The 16,524-nt window shown below is 36.5% G+C and overlaps 2 protein-coding genes across 4 annotated transcripts in view; one reads left to right on the top strand and one right to left on the bottom strand.

The window, feature by feature from the left end:
- LOC123685010 (head-specific guanylate cyclase) overlaps nucleotides 1-7,756 on the bottom strand; it is a 146,091-nt gene extending 138,335 nt beyond the window's left edge. Inside the window, exon 1 of the mRNA XM_045624558.1 lies at nucleotides 7,587-7,756. The gene's annotated coding sequence lies outside the window, so the exon portion shown is untranslated. The remainder of the gene's footprint in view (nucleotides 1-7,586) is intronic.
- Nucleotides 1-16,524, top strand: part of LOC123685012 (guanylate cyclase soluble subunit beta-1) — a 73,776-nt gene that overhangs the window by 39,915 nt on the left and 17,337 nt on the right. The window lies entirely within an intron of this gene.

Here is a 16,524-nt window from a genome sequence, read left to right as displayed (position 1 = left end):
GATACGCGTAGACTCCCTCCGTGTTTTTGTTGATTAAAGTCTGGGAATGATGAGATCGAGGTTCGTCTTGGGGAAGACGCCCCGAGCTGAGCAAGGAATTTTGGGAAACCGAAGACTGTGACAAAAAACACATAGAACGTTATTATTGTCGGTGCTTCGGGCGATCAGTGGGGTGGGATTCGTGCAAGCAAGGGGAGCGTTGTTTTTGTCTTTTATTTTTAATAGTGAAGCTTTGGAATCGTCCGAAGTCAAAAGCCTCTATTAAAGTTACAGCTGTTTGTCAATAAATGGCTCCAGCAGTTTTAGAGTCATTTACTTTGGTATGGATTGTGTGACGGTATATCTGATTTTGTGCCAAATAATCACCAATTGCGGAAGTGTTGTCTTTCTTCTTTCATTCGAAGAAAATAACGACTGAAGCGCATCGAGAGCTCCAAAAAATTTACGAAGATGCTGCTCTAAGTGATACAAGGTGCCGGGATTGGTTCCGTCGCTTCAAAGACTGTGATTTAGATGTTGACGATAGTCCACGCGAAGGCCACAAACCTTAGAAGACGCTGAATTGAAGGTATTGGTCTTTGACGATCCTTGCCAAATGCAAGAAGATCTTTCATCAGTATTAGGAGTTATCATCCACCAAGCCAATTCCAAGCAACTCCATGCATTGGGAATTATTCAAAAACAGGGAACTTGGGTTTCTTATTGAGTTAAACGTCGTTTTTTGCCTGGGGACAAGTGCTTCAAAGACAAAAAAAGGTTTTCTCCGTCGCATCGTGACAGGTGATGAAAAATGTATCTACATAGGCGCACAACTTTGTTTCCGCCGTTGTTTTCCGAAATTCGAGGCTTTATTGTAAAAACCTGATTATTAATTTCTGATCCAAAGTGTTGTCCTTCGCTGGCCACTACTCTCTTTCATCTTTCGGGCAGCATACGAATCCCGCGTTGAAACAACTGGTCATCTTTTGAAGCGATCCACGAATCGATCCAATTTTTAACTCTTCATAAGACTAGAAGTTCTGTACAGCCAGGCCGTGTATCATTGATCGAAACAAGTGATAGTCCGAGAAAGCAACGTCTGGAGAAGATGAACCTATGATTTTCTGCGCTTGGGATTATCGTCATGAACCCATTTTTCATCTTCAGTCACAATGCGATGAAGAAATCCCTTCTATCTTTGCCTTTCAAGCAGCTGTTCACAAGCAAACAAACGCTGTTCAACACCTCTCGGCTTCAACTCGTACGGCACCCAATTTCCTTGTTTCTGAATCATTCATTCATGAGAAAGAATTGAAAGACTGCTTCAACAATCTGATCGAAAGTATGCAAACGCGTCATCTAGCTGTGGTTGATATTCGAGGAGGCCATACCTTTACTGAACTATTTTTTAAATGAACGTTTTTGTAGTACAAATGCTGAAAATGAATTTTCAACTAAAACTGTGAAACTCATAAAGAAATGGGTAAACATATAATTTAGCAAAGTGAGTAAAATTTTAGATCTGACATATTTATAAAATTTCTAGGAAAAACGGAAACTTTCGAATCAGTCTCAAAAGATCTGAACTACCTTAATTGTGGAGCAGTAAATGTCTAAGGAATTGAGTGAAATATCACTGATATGTTTTCATTTCCGCGACTCTTATGTCAAAGTTGATGTTTGGGACAAAATTTGCTTACTGAAAAGGACATATGCTCCTTCTATCTATTTTTATTACTCTGAGGATGCAACTTATTTGAAAATTGAATATGAATGTAAATTTATATGCAGATGTGGCAGTGTTTGAAAGGAATTTGAGAAGTTGTGAATTGTGATCCCTCAGAAAAGAAGAAGAAAAAAAAACAGAATGAAACATAGGAAGATAAAGAAACAAACAAAAAATGAGAGAAAAGCAAATAACACGAAACTACCTAAACTAAAAGCTTCCCTTGACGAATCAAACAAATAAAACCATAGAGAGAGGTGATAAATCCATAAATTCCCAAAAAAAGAGCACAAGATTCAATTACGCAAAACTAGGAAATCCGCTCCATATTCCCTCTCCTAAAAGCCCTCCCTACGTAATCCCCAATAGGTACATCAACTTCCACACATTCGAAAATCTCATCTTCCGATCCACGATTGATCTTGGAAATGTCGAACATTGCAGAGGATGGCTCCCCTGCGAGAACTTTATTGCGTCCGGCATGGGAAAAATTATTGAAGACCGTGAATATTGGCCATCGGCGCAATATTTATGGCGATGGGTTTTTTGATGATCCCCGACCTAAATTCCCAGGTCGGCCGAACCAAGCTTACGATCGGACTTTGTTTTCCTGTTTCATCTGCGAGCGAGGAATGTTCATTCGTACTGGAGGATCATTAGTCATATTTGTCGATTAACTGAGTTAATTGCTGAGGGGATTCGTTGATGCTGTTTCATCTGTTTTTATCTTTATCGTTCTCGATACTCGGAGAAACAGTGTGAACTTCGCACTAATTTTAGTTAATTATTTTCAATAATGCCTACCTTTATTAATGGAGATGGTAAAATTTTCAATAATAAATCTTCAGTTTGCTGGAGGAGAATATACACTGCGCAAAAAAATTAACGCACATTCTGAAAATCTCAATTTTAATGAAAGTTAACTCTACATTGACTTTATAACTTATTTTTTATGTTCTCTCGGGAAGGTTTTGAACGAAACAAGACATATTAAATGGAAGAAAAATTCAGGATTTCACCGAATCTTATGTGAAAGAAGAGAAATAAACAACTTTCAAAATACTGGAATGCTGATAAGTGATTTGACACTTGGTATTTCCACCCCTTGCGTTAATTACAGCTCGGCAACGACGGTTCATACTCAAAATGAGTGATCTTAAAATGTTCTCTACTAATCCTTCCCAGATTTCTCTGAGTTGGATTCCTAAGTCATTAAGAGTAGCTGGATGATTTTCTGAACTTCTTAGCCTTCTATTGAGGTTGTCCCAAATCTGCTCAATCGGATTGAGATCTTCTTGCTGTCCATTCCATTCGAGAGACTTCAACCTCTTCTAGGTACTCCTGAACGATGCGCGCACGATGGGGGTCTGGCATTATCGTCCATAAAAATGAAATTTTCACCAATGTATGGGGCAAATGGCACTACATGCTCTTCAAGAATGTTCCTCATATACCTATCAGCATTCATAGCTCCATTATCAACGACCACTAGGTCTGTACGAGCAGTCAAAGATATTCCACCCCATACCATAATCGATCCTCCCCCGAAACCAGTAGTATTCAGGAAATTGCACTGAGCATATCTTTCATGTGGACGTCTGTATACAAGGGAACGTCGATCACAATGGTAGAGGCAGAATCTAAACTCATCTGTGAAGAGAACTCTTTCCCAATCAGCCTCTTCCCAATGGATATACTCTCTCGCAAAATCCTAACGCGCCCTTCGATGGGCTGGGGTAAGAGTTGGGCCTCTTGCCGCGACACGAGGCCTTGAATCATGTTCTCTGAGTGCAAATTTGCGAATAGAAATCAAACTACTGTTATGAGATGTTGTAAAGTGTGGTTTGATAATGCCCAAAATCGAAGAAGAGTAGGCACCGGCCGTCGAAGGGGCACAAATGAAGTTCAAGATCGACGTCTAAACTACTCGATCTTAGGCTGATGAGTGGTTAGGAGTACAAGGCCATCTTGTAACTGTCCGAACAGTTTACCGCCGGATAAGGTCTTTTAGACAGCAGCAATATCGACCCCATCTTGTGTTACCTCTGACGGTTGAGCATCGCCGGCAACGATTACAGTGGTGCAGAGAACGTCAACATTGGAATGTGGAATGGCATCAGGTCGTCTTTTCTGATGAATCTCGATTCTCCTTGGGTGTACATGATGAATGAAGAAGACGACGTCGGGGAAAAAGACGTTAACCTCAGTTTGATGTTCAGCGTCATGTACTCCGGGTGGTAGGCGTTGTAATATGGGGTGCTATTGCACATGTAAGTAGGTCACTTTAATCTTTATTCGACATAATATGACAGCGCTTTACCTTCAAGAAATAGTGAAGCCATATGTTCTCCTGTTCCTTAACCGGCTCGAGAATCCAATATTTCAGCAAGATAATGCCCGATCTCATGTTGCCAGAGTTAGTTTAAACTTTTTCGGAACGACCCATGTGAATATTTCGCAATGGCCGCCCAGATCCCTCAATCTTTCGCCCATGGAGCATGTTTTGGTTATCGTGGGTAGAAGGCTTGGAAATTTACCCCAGCCCCCACGGACTTATGCGGTTCTGAGTCATGAAGTACAGGAAGCTTGGGATAGTACCCCTCACGAAGAAATAGATCATCTAGTGTCATCAAAGCCGAGACGCGTTGGGGAGTGTATAGATAATCATCACTAACATATTCATTAAAAAAAATTGTAAACCCTTCTTTTTTTTCTCTAAATTTCAATTATTTACTCTTTGCTATACCATCAATGTTTTACCAAAAAAAAATTAAAATTTAAACAGCTCCTTCTGGGTGTTGCAGTTTCTTTGTCAGTTAGTATATATAATAAAATGTAGTAAGATGTATTACCCTCACGTCTAAAAAGACGCCCTTTCCGTGGCATAGCCCTCAGCCATACATAAAACTTCGCACAGAAACCAAATTTAATTACGTATGTATTACGTGTATGTATCTCTGTCGACATGACTGAAACAAAACCTTCAACCTTGTGTTATCACTGTTGATAGATTTTGCACAAACAACTCGTGAAACGAAGCAAGAGTAGCGAAAATGTAAACTGAAATTAATTGAAGGATAATTTCTGCCTCTAACAATATTAGTTCAATCCCTACGTACTCCTGGGGATATGTTTCAACATCGACTATTCCAAAATCTAATTAATTAAATGGTTTAAAGAGCGACATTGCGACTAACAGATCGGGGCGTTTGAAATAGCTTGTTGACTAGGAGTTAATTGGATGGGGTTTGAAAGTATGTGCTCAACATGTGTAAAAATACATATACATCATAGAGTAATAAACATAGATAGAGGGAGTATACGCAATTTTTAGATGTCCCCAACATGGTTAGATTATGTTGTAGGATTGTGATATATTTTCAAATCAACAATTTTACTATTTCATTATGAATGTATATTACATTGAATGAAATATATTTATTTGGGTGATTTTCGACTAAATATGAAAATTTGAATATTTGGAATCCGATATTTTACCTAATTGTTGAATTTATAATAAGCAGATTATTTATTATTTTCTGTATCTACATGCTGAAATCCAAGTTTTGGCAATTTTTGCTCTCCTAGTGTCATCGGTTGTTTGGCGCGCTTGAAGTTTGTTTTTTGTACTTCGATATATTTAGGTATTCATCTCAATATATTTTGAGTTGATATGAAACGTTGATGCATTATGGAATATAAGAAGTGCGTTCTTTGTGAAGAAACTCGCGAATTGAAGGAAATATCTTATCGCTGCTATGTTTTCATTTCCGCGCGCTTCATGTCAAATTTGGTAGTTCATATTTGGGAACAAAATTTGCTTACTGAAAATGACATATGCTTCCTCTATCTATGTTTATTACTCTGAGATATACATACAGTTCCAACATCTGGCTCCCTCAAGTCTGTTATGCATCGAATGAGCAGTAATGTATGCGCATCACATTTGTATTCGGGAAGTTTGTCTTTATATTTTGAAATTGAGATGTAGTGTGCAAAAATTGAAATGGGGGGGGGGGGACTTTTGAGCGCTCGTCATTTATCCACCAATTGGAGACCGCAGAATGCATATGTAAGTAATGTAATGTATGATTGGCACATGAATGAAAGAAAGGTCAACAGTTTCAGACTTCACCTCAGTGCTTTCCTCAATTTATTCTAACTATCCTGTTAAGAGGGCTCTTTAACGTTTCAGCGGTCAGCTCAGAAATAAGTGAACTATGTTTTACGCTAGAGACATTCGATTTATATGAGGTTTTCATTATTATTCACTTTAAAAATTCCGTAATTGCGGAAAGTCCTCATTTATTATTTTTTTTGAATGGAAAAAAATCGAATGACTTTTTTTATTGAAGAATGAATATCTACATTTTCATATGAAATATCATACAAAAAGCTTGGTAAATGCCGAAAATCCGGTTTGTATAAAATTAAAAATAAAGACTTTAAAGCGTATTTGAATTCTGCATTGTGTTCCTAAGTTGGAAGCACTTAAAAAAATGAGAAGTTTCTTCTACAATTTTAAGAAAAAGGTTCTTCAAACATGTGCCCGCAAACGCTTTTTTTTCGAGATACAGGGTGCTTTTTATAGTCCTCCTTTTTTGTTATGATTATACTAATTCATCGAATCTTCATTAATCGTCGCTACAGATTTGGTAAATAAGTACTAAAACTTTATAAATTTATTGTTTACAGCTTACTCACTGGATCTTTATAATTTGAATTTTCCTGAGGATAACTAGAGAAATGTTTGGAATTCTTTCATCGGAATCTGTAACAGATACTACAAAATTAAAAAATTAAAAGGAATCATAAAAAGTATAGTAGGTACTGGATCGAAGTTTCCTTTTTGGATTTTTTTTTAAAATACCTGTGGTCTACCAAACAAATGTCTTTTGAAAAAGAAAAGAAGAATATCTTGTCATGGGGTGATATGAAGAAAAAACTCGAGAAGAAAATGAAACTTAAAGACCCTGTATCTCGAAAACAAAGCTTTTATAGGCCTGTTCTCTCTTAAAATTATTCGAGGAATGTGTCAGTTTTGTTTGTACCTTCAATTCAGGAATACCCTGTGTAACTAATTATAGAGTTCAAAATAATACTATAATTACTCAAAATGTGGATCATTCACATTTGAATGGCAACTCTTTTCATTATGTGGGATAATCACATACGGTCGTATAAAGTGTTGCCGATCTTTTGGCTCACAACACAATCTATTTAATATTTGGTGCTTCTCATATTTCTGGAAGTATAAAACAGGTCGTATCTTCACTAATTGGGCCTGCATATTTCAACGCCTTAGGTTTCTTGTTGTTTATTAAACTTTGCTTCTGACACCAATGAAATCAGTAAGTTGTGTCATCCTACAAAATATGAATTATCCTAGAAGTATGATTATGAACTAGTTAATTAATAATGAATGCATAATTTTTTTGAGCAAATGCTTTTCATTCTATTATGCAATAGTCGTGGCAAAAAGAACTTTTTTAATTGTCTTAAGAATTAATGAGAAATTAAATTATTATACATCTACTTAGAATAAATATAGAAAAACCAGAATGATATTATCATAAATTGAGAAGACATCATGGAATCAAAAAAATGTGATTCAATAATATGGATATTAGAAGAATCATTTCTCTTCGTAATGTTTTCCACTCCATAGTTTCAAGGCTAAGAAAATTTCATTTTCAATGAATTGTGTAAATGAATAATTTGACATGAGATTCATAAGAAATTCTACCCAGTTTTTTTCTATGTTTTTGTCAGAACTTTCGTAACATGATTTATGGGTAGATAATGTAATTTTCCTCAAATTTCCAGCTAAAAGAAGTTGGTCGCCTACAAAAAACCCTGAAACAAACTTGAAAATCCTTACATAAACTAGATCGCCCTCTCTAAAAATCAATCAGATTTTCACTTGACCCAGAGACCCATTTCTGCCAAACAACTCAAAACATATCACGTGTTATGATACGATATCGCGACGCTATCCACCAGAGAGGAACCGGAGCGTCCCAAACACGACGTCGGCTAAGACTGAGGCGTCGCTACGATTTCCACGGCCAACTCTAAGCCGACTGTACGCCAGCGCACTGCAAAAACGAAATTACGGTCCGAAAGATGAATTTTCTTTTTTCGGGCTTCCGGCTTTTCCGAATGACAGGATGGTTCTTTACGGCGAGTTTAGGGGATAAGGGTCCATTTGGATCAATTACCGGATGGTAAGGGATGATTTGGTTCGGTGCTCGAGTACTTCATCCCTAAAAGTATCTAGAAGTATTACATAGTTGAGAATTTTATATGTTCGATTTTTATTCGTTGCAGTTTTCAATTTTACAGAAAGTAATTGTATATTTTGTTATAAAGGATGTTTTTTTCAGAGCTATAGAACTTTAAATTGCAATAAAACAACGATGGATTATTCGATTGACATGAATTTTATTTCTCCGCAAGATAATCTTGTGGCATTACATTATAAATATGATTTCTGACATATGACCGTCACGGCTGGCGCGGATGTAGTTTTTCGATGACTTTTTCCAACATTAGTGGCCGTATATCGGCAATAACACGGCGAATGTTGTCTTCCGAATGGTCAAGGGTTTGTGGCTTATCCGCATAGACCAATGACTTTACATAGCCCCACAGAAAGTAGTCTAGTGGTGTTAAATCACAAGATCTTGGAGGCCAATTCACAGGTCCTAAACGTGAAATTAGGCGGTCACCAAACGTGTCTTTCAATAAATCGATTGTGGCACGAGCTGTGTGACATGTTGCGCCGTCTTGTTGAAACCACAGCTCCTGGACATCATGGTTGTTCAATTCATTAATGAAAAAGTAAGTAATCATGGCTCTTTTCCGATCACCATTGACTGTAACGTTCTGGCCATCATCGTTTTTGAAAAAGTACGGTCCAATGATTCCACCAGCCCATAAAGCGCACCAAACAGTCAGTTTTTCTGGATGTAACGGTGTTTCGACAAACACTTGAGTATAAGCTTCACTCCAAATGCGGCAGTTTCGTTTGTTGACGTAGCCATTCAACCAGAAGTACGCTTCATCGCTAAACAAAATAAAACGGACGTAGTGCGCGATACGTATTCCGCACAGAACCATTATTTTCGAAATAAAATTGCACTATTTCCAAGCGTTGTTCAGGCGTGAGTATATTCATGATGAATTGCCAAACCAAACTGAGAATAAATCACTTGACAGCTGTTAAATCGGTCGAGATCTTGAATAGTAATGCCAACTTAAAGTTATATAACTCGAAAAAAAAACACCCGTTATTAGTGATGAAGGTGTGACTTTTTGAGGAAAAACTAAAGATTTCACAATTTCATTTAGTTCACAAAAATTTTTTTCGCAAACTGTATTCAAAGGATAAAATTAAATGAGCACGCTAACCTTCTTAGCTATTCGTTACAAAATGGCGAATGCGACGGTTTTGTTTTTCTTCCAATGAATTTCGAATGAGTTTTCAGTTTGTCATAGGGCTGGAATAGGGCTCGACTCTTTCATCCAGAACTTTTTTGGTACTTTTTCACTTGTTTTTTTTTAAAATGTAGAAAGAAACTTCCAGTATTAAACATTTTGGTGTCTTGTTGTTTTGTTTTATCTGCTACCGATTTCGAGAAAAAATCTTCAAACAATTCTCTAGTAATCCTTAAGAAAATCCAAATTATTGTTAACATCCAGTGAGAAATTGAACACAGAATTGATTTGCTCGATCAAATCACGACGATAAAATTTTTTTGGAGACCCACCATATGAGTATTTACCTTTTGGTGGGTCTCATGAAACTTTTATCGTACTGATTTTCTCGGCCAAATCATTTCTGTTTTCAATTTCAGTACATTTTCGAGACTTCCATAGATTTCAAACTAAAATCAACGAGTTTATCGGTCAATCAAAGTTTTATGAAAGTCGTCGTTATACTTTTATTTCCCACGTGGTAAATTTCAAAATTATTATTGAAGGTATGAGGTATAACACCATTCTTTAAAATGATTAAATACTATCATACACTATCAGACGTATAACTCCTTTGGTGCTCATATATCCTCTTCTTGAATAAAATCCAATGTAAACTAACAGGTGTTTTTTTCGAGGTATATAACTTTAAGTTGGCATTACTGTTCAAGATGGCGACCGATTTAATAGCTGTCAAGTGATTAATTCACAGTTTGGTTTGGCAATTCATCATGAATAGACTAACGCCTGAACAAGGCTTGCAAATAGTGCAATTTCATTTCGAAAATAATTGTTCTGTGCGGAATACGTATCGCGCACTACGTCCATTTTATTTTGTTTTGCGATGAAGCGCACTTCTGGTTGAATGGCTACGTCAACAAACAAAACTGCCGCATTTGGAGTGAAGCTAATCCTCAAGTGTATGTCGAAACACCGTTACATCCAGAAAAACTGACTGTTTGGTGCGCTTTATGGGCTGGTGGAATCATTGGTCCGTACTTCTTCAAAAACGATGATGGCCAGAACGTTACAGTCAATGGTGATCCGTATAAAGCCATGATTACTAACTTTTTCATTCCTGAATTGAACAACCATGATGTCCAGGAGCTGTGGTATCAACAAGACGGCGCAACATGTCACACAGCTTGTGCCACAATCGATTTATTGAAAGACACGTTTGGTGACCTCCTAATTTCACGTTTTGGACCTGTGAATTGGCCTCCAAGATCTTGTGATTTAACACCGCTAGACTACTTTCTGTGGGGCTATGTAAAGTCATTGTTCAATGCGGATAAGCCATAAACCCTTGACCATTTGGAAGACAACATTCGCCGTGTTATTGCCGATATACGACCACAAATGTTGGAAAAAGTCATCGAAAATTGGACGTCCAGATTGGACTACATCCGAGCCAGCCGTGGCGGTCATATGCCAGAAATCATATTTAAAATGTAATGCCACAAGATAATCTTGCGGATAAATAAAATTCATGTCAATCGAATGATCCGTCGTTGTTTGATTGCAATTTAAAGTTCTATAGGTCTAAAAAACACCCTTTACATTTAATAAATATCCGTAGAGTAAGGACGGAATCCATTGAATAATTCTTCAACTATCACTAGCAGTGAAACTAAGCAAAAGGCAGCTTATAAACGTGTCATTTCACGTCGTGAGGCATACGAAATATTTGAGACAACCTCAGGCATCCTGACCTCACAAAATCGCGCTCCCTTTCAGAGCTCGGCGGTTTTGCGATCCCGACTCTGAATTGAATTCCTAACCTAACAACTTTCGTCTTTTCCTCCGAAATTCGAGTATAGGAATGAGGGTTCGAATGAAAGCTCCACTGATGGCAAACTCCTCAGTAAATACCGACGGTCCCTGCAGACAACGTCGGCTTACCTATCTAGAAGGCCGGCCGATGGCATTCCCTGTGGATCCGCAGGAACACTCCTCTAGGAGCGTCGGAAAAATCCCTTTTTGTTACCGAGGTTCATTACGGGATTTCCCTGGGAGGAAATTCATTCTGGATATGGGGCGTCCGAAATTTATGGCTACTTTGCTAGAATATTCCTGCAGTTTTCCTCTTCAAATTGATATTTTATGTCTAAATCTTTATACAGGATGTTTCATTGGGAAACGGAAATACTTCACAGGTGCTTGGGTGGCACCAAGGCGGTTCTGGAGATACCCCATTTATTGGGTCTCACTGTCTTCCTAGCCGAAGTACAGGGTGTTTTATGAATTTTGTCTGTTTCTTTCTGAGACCATATCAATCGAACCACCCGGTATATTTTCTTCATATTTGGCAAATATTATCCTAATTGGCAGCTTCGGGAAAATTATCAATTTTTTCTTTGAAAGGTTCATATTTTTGCCTATAATTTATGAAATAATGTACTGACCGCACAACTGCAAGCATTTTCGTAATCTACATAGTCGAATCAATCAATAAAATGACACAATATTCCCATGAAGGAACTTTTATTTTTCAAAAAATTTTTAAGGGTCAGGTATAGAAAATTTTACGAAAATTTTTGGACAAAAAATTTTTCAGGTGAGATCGAAATTCGGCTAATCAGAGATCGTGAATTATGGCATCGCTCACCGATTCTTCGTAGAGCTCCCGGTTTTGGGGAAATTTGAACTCGAAATTTGGGAAAAAATTGAATTTGCCTCTAAAAATCGTTATATCTCCTGAATTATTCGTCACAGATCCCTCAAATAAAAACGTTTTCAAACTTCAAGTTCCGCTCTAAAACATAGTGGAGTTTCAAGTGCGTAGCCCATGGCCAGAAGAAGTGGCAGCTTCGGGAAAATTATCAATTTTTTCTTTGAAAGTTTCATATTTTTGCCTATAATTTATGAAATAATGTACTGACCGCACAACTGCAAGCATTTTCGTGATCTACATAGTCGAATCAATCAATAAAATGACACAATATTCCCATGAAAGAAATTTTATTTTTCGAAAAATTTTTAAGGGTCAGGTATAGAAAATTTTACGAAAATTTTTGGACAAAAAATTTTTCAGGTGAGATCGAAATTCGGCTAATCAGAGATCGTAAATTATGGCATCGCTCACCGATTCTTCGTAGAGCTCCCGGTTTTGGGGGAATTTGAACTCGAAATTTGGGAAAAAATTGAATTTGCCTCTAAAAATCGTTATATCTCCTGAATTATTCGTCACAGATCCCTTAAATAAAAACGTTTTCAAACTTCAAGTTCCGCTCTAAAACATAGTGGAGTTTCAAGTGCGTAGCCCATGGCCAGAAGAAGTGGCAGCTCCGGGAAAATTATCAATTTTTTCTTTGAAAGTTTCATATTTTTGCCTATAATTTATGAAATAATGTACTGACCGCACAACTGCGAGCATTTTCGTTATCTACATAGTCGAATCAATCAATAAAATGACACAATATTCCCATGAAAGAACTTTTATTTTTCAAAAAATTTTTAAGGGTCAGGTATAGAAAATTTTACGAAAATTTTTGGACAAAAACATTTTCAGGTGAGATCGAATTTCGGCTAATCAGGGATCGTCAATTTTGGCACCGCTCACCGATTTTGCGCAGACCTCACAGTTTTGAAGAAATTCGAACTCGAAATTATGGAAAAAATTGAATTTGCCTCTAAAAATCGTTATATATCCTAAAGTATTCGTTACAGACCCCTCAAACAAAAACGTTTTTTGAACATCTAGTTCTGATCTATAACATAGTGAGGTTTCATGGGCGTAGCTCAAGTCCAGAAGAAGTTTCAGCTTCGGGAAATTCATCCATTTTTTTGTTCGAAAATTCCGGTTTTTCAGCAATAATTTCTGAAATAATGTACTGACCGCACAACTGCAAGCATTTTCGTGATCTACATAGTCGAATCAATCAATAAAATGACACAATATTCCCATCAAAGAACTTTTATTTTTCAAAAAATTTTTATATAGAATAGTATAGTATATAGTAGTATAGAAAATTTTACGAAAATTTTTGGACAAAAACATTTTCAGGTGAGATCGAATTTCGGCTGATCAGGGATCGTCAATTTTGGCACCGCTCACCGATTTTGCGCAGACCTCACAGTTTTGAAGAAATTCGAACTCGAAATTATGGAAAAAATTGAATTTGCCTCTAAAAATCGTTATATCTCCTAAAGTATTCGTTACAGACCCCTCAAACAAAAACGTTTATTGAACATCTAGTTCTGATCTATAACATAGTGAGGTTTCATGGGCGTAGCTCAAGTCCAGAAGAAGTTTCAGCTTCGGGAAATTCATCCATTTTTTTGTTCGAAAATTCCGGTTTTTCAGCAATAATTTCTGAAATAATGTACTGACCTTACAACTGCAAGCATTTTCGTGATCTACATAGTCGAATCAATCAATAAAATGACACAATATTCCCATGAAAGAACTTTTATTTTTCAAAAAATTTTTAAGGGTCAGGTATAGAAAATTTTACGAAAATTTTTGGACAAAAACATTTTCAGGTGAGATCGAATTTCGGCTAATCAGGGATCGTCAATTTTGGCACCGCTCACCGATTTTGCGCAGACCTCACAGTTTTGAAGAAATTCGAACTCGAAATTATGGAAAAAATTGAATTTGCCTCTAAAAATCGTTATATCTCCTAAAGTATTCGTTACAGACCCCTCAAACAAAAACGTTTTTTGAACATCTAGTTCTGATCTATAACATAGTGAGGTTTCATGGGCGTAGCTCAAGTCCAGAAGAAGTTTCAGCTTCGGGAAATTCATCCATTTTTTTGTTCGAAAATTCCGGTTTTTCAGCAATAATTTCTGAAATAATGTACTTATCGCCAAACTGCAAGCATTTTCGTGATCTACATAGTCGAATCAATCAATAAAATGACACAATATTCCCATGAAAGAACTTTTATTTTTCAAAAAATTTTTAAGGGTCAGGTATAGAAAATTTTACGAAAATTTTTGGACAAAAACATTTTCAGGTGAGATCGAATTTCGGCTAATCAGGGATCGTCAATTTTGGCACCGCTCACCGATTTTGCGCAGACCTCACAGTTTTGAAGAAATTCGAACTCGAAATTATGGAAAAAATTGAATTTGCCTCTAAAAATCGTTATATCTCCTAAAGTATTCGTTACAGACCCCTCAAACACAAACGTTTTTTGAACATCTAGTTCTGATCTATAACATAGTGAGGTTTCATGAGCGTAGCTCAAGTCCAGAAGAAGTTTCAGCTTCGGGAAATTCATCCATTTTTTTGTTCGAAAATTCCGGTTTTTCAGCAATAATTTCTGAAATAATGTACTGACCGCACAACTGCAAGCATTTTCGTGATCTACATAGTCGAATCAATCAATAAAATGACACAATATTCCCATGAAAGAACTTTTATTTTTCAAAAAATTTTTAAGGGTCAGGTATAGAAAATTTTACGAAAATTTTTGGACAAAAACATTTTCAGGTGAGATCGAATTTCGGCTAATCAGGGATCGTCAATTTTGGCACCGCTCACCGATTTTGCGCAGACCTCACAGTTTTGAAGAAATTCGAACTCGAAATTATGGAAAAAATTGAATTTGCCTCTAAAAATCGTTATATCTCCTAAAGTATTCGTTACAGACCCCTCAAACAAAAACGTTTTTTGAACATCTAGTTCTGATCTATAACATAGTGAGGTTTCATGGGCGTAGCTCAAGTCCAGAAGAAGTTTCAGCTTCGGGAAATTCATCCATTTTTTTGTTCGAAAATTCCGGTTTTTCAGCAATAATTTCTGAAATAATGTACTTATCGCCAAACTGCAAGCATTTTCGTGATCTACATAGTCGAATCAATCAATAAAATGACACAATATTCCCATGAAAGAACTTTTATTTTTCAAAAAATTTTTAAGGGTCAGGTATAGAAAATTTTACGAAAATTTTTGGACAAAAACATTTTCAGGTGAGATCGAATTTCGGCTAATCAGGGATCGTCAATTTTGGCACCGCTCACCGATTTTGCGCAGACCTCACAGTTTTGAAGAAATTCGAACTCGAAATTATGGAAAAAATTGAATTTGCCTCTAAAAATCGTTATATCTCCTAAAGTATTCGTTACAGACCCCTCAAACAAAAACGTTTTTTGAACATCTAGTTCTGATCTATAACATAGTGAGGTTTCATGGGCGTAGCTCAAGTCCAGAAGAAGTTTCAACTTCGGGAAATTCATCCATTTTTTTGTTCGAAAATTCCGGTTTTTCAGCAATAATTTCTGAAATAATGTACTTATCGCCGAACTGCAAGCATTTTCGTGATCTACATAGTCGAATCAATCAATAAAATGACACAATATTCCCATGAAAGAACTTTTATTTTTCAAAAAATTTTTAAGGGTCAGGTATAGAAAATTTTACGAAAATTTTTGGACAAAAACATTTTCAGGTGAGATCGAATTTCGGCTAATCAGGGATCGTCAATTTTGGCACCGCTCACCGATTTTGCGCAGACCTCACAGTTTTGAAGAAATTCGAACTCGAAATTATGGAAAAAATTGAATTTGCCTCTAAAAATCGTTATATCTCCTAAAGTATTCGTTACAGACCCCTCAAACAAAAACGTTTTTTGAACATCTAGTTCTGATCTATAACATAGTGAGGTTTCATGAGCGTAGCTCAAGTCCAGAAGAAGTTTCAGCTTCGGGAAATTCATCCATTTTTTTGTTCGAAAATTCCGGTTTTTCAGCAATAATTTCTGAAATAATGTACTGACCGCACAACTGCAAGCATTTTCGTGATCTACATAGTCGAATCAATCAATAAAATGACACAATATTCCCATCAAAGAACTTTTATTTTTCAAAAAATTTTTATATAGAATAGTATAGTATATAGTAGTATAGAAAATTTTACGAAAATTTTTGGACAAAAACATTTTCAGGTGAGATCGAATTTCGGCTGATCAGGGATCGTCAATTTTGGCACCGCTCACCGATTTTGCGCAGACCTCACAGTTTTGAAGAAATTCGAACTCGAAATTATGGAAAAAATTGAATTTGCCTCTAAAAATCGTTATATCTCCTAAAGTATTCGTTACAGACCCCTCAAACAAAAACGTTTATTGAACATCTAGTTCTGATCTATAACATAGTGAGGTTTCATGGGCGTAGCTCAAGTCCAGAAGAAGTTTCAGCTTCGGGAAATTCATCCATTTTTTTGTTCGAAAATTCCGGTTTTTCAGCAATAATTTCTGAAATAATGTACTGACCTTACAACTGCAAGCATTTTCGTGATCTACATAGTCGAATCAATCAATAAAATGACACAATATTCCCATGAAAGAACTTTTATTTTTCAAAAAATTTTTAAGGGTCAGGTATAGAAA

This window comes from Harmonia axyridis, chromosome 7 (assembly GCF_914767665.1).
Source record: "Harmonia axyridis chromosome 7, icHarAxyr1.1, whole genome shotgun sequence".
In the NCBI taxonomy this organism is placed as follows: Eukaryota; Metazoa; Arthropoda; class Insecta; order Coleoptera; family Coccinellidae; genus Harmonia; species Harmonia axyridis.
Note: the sequence above shows the minus strand (reverse complement) of the source record. Positions and strands in the feature narration are given on the sequence as shown.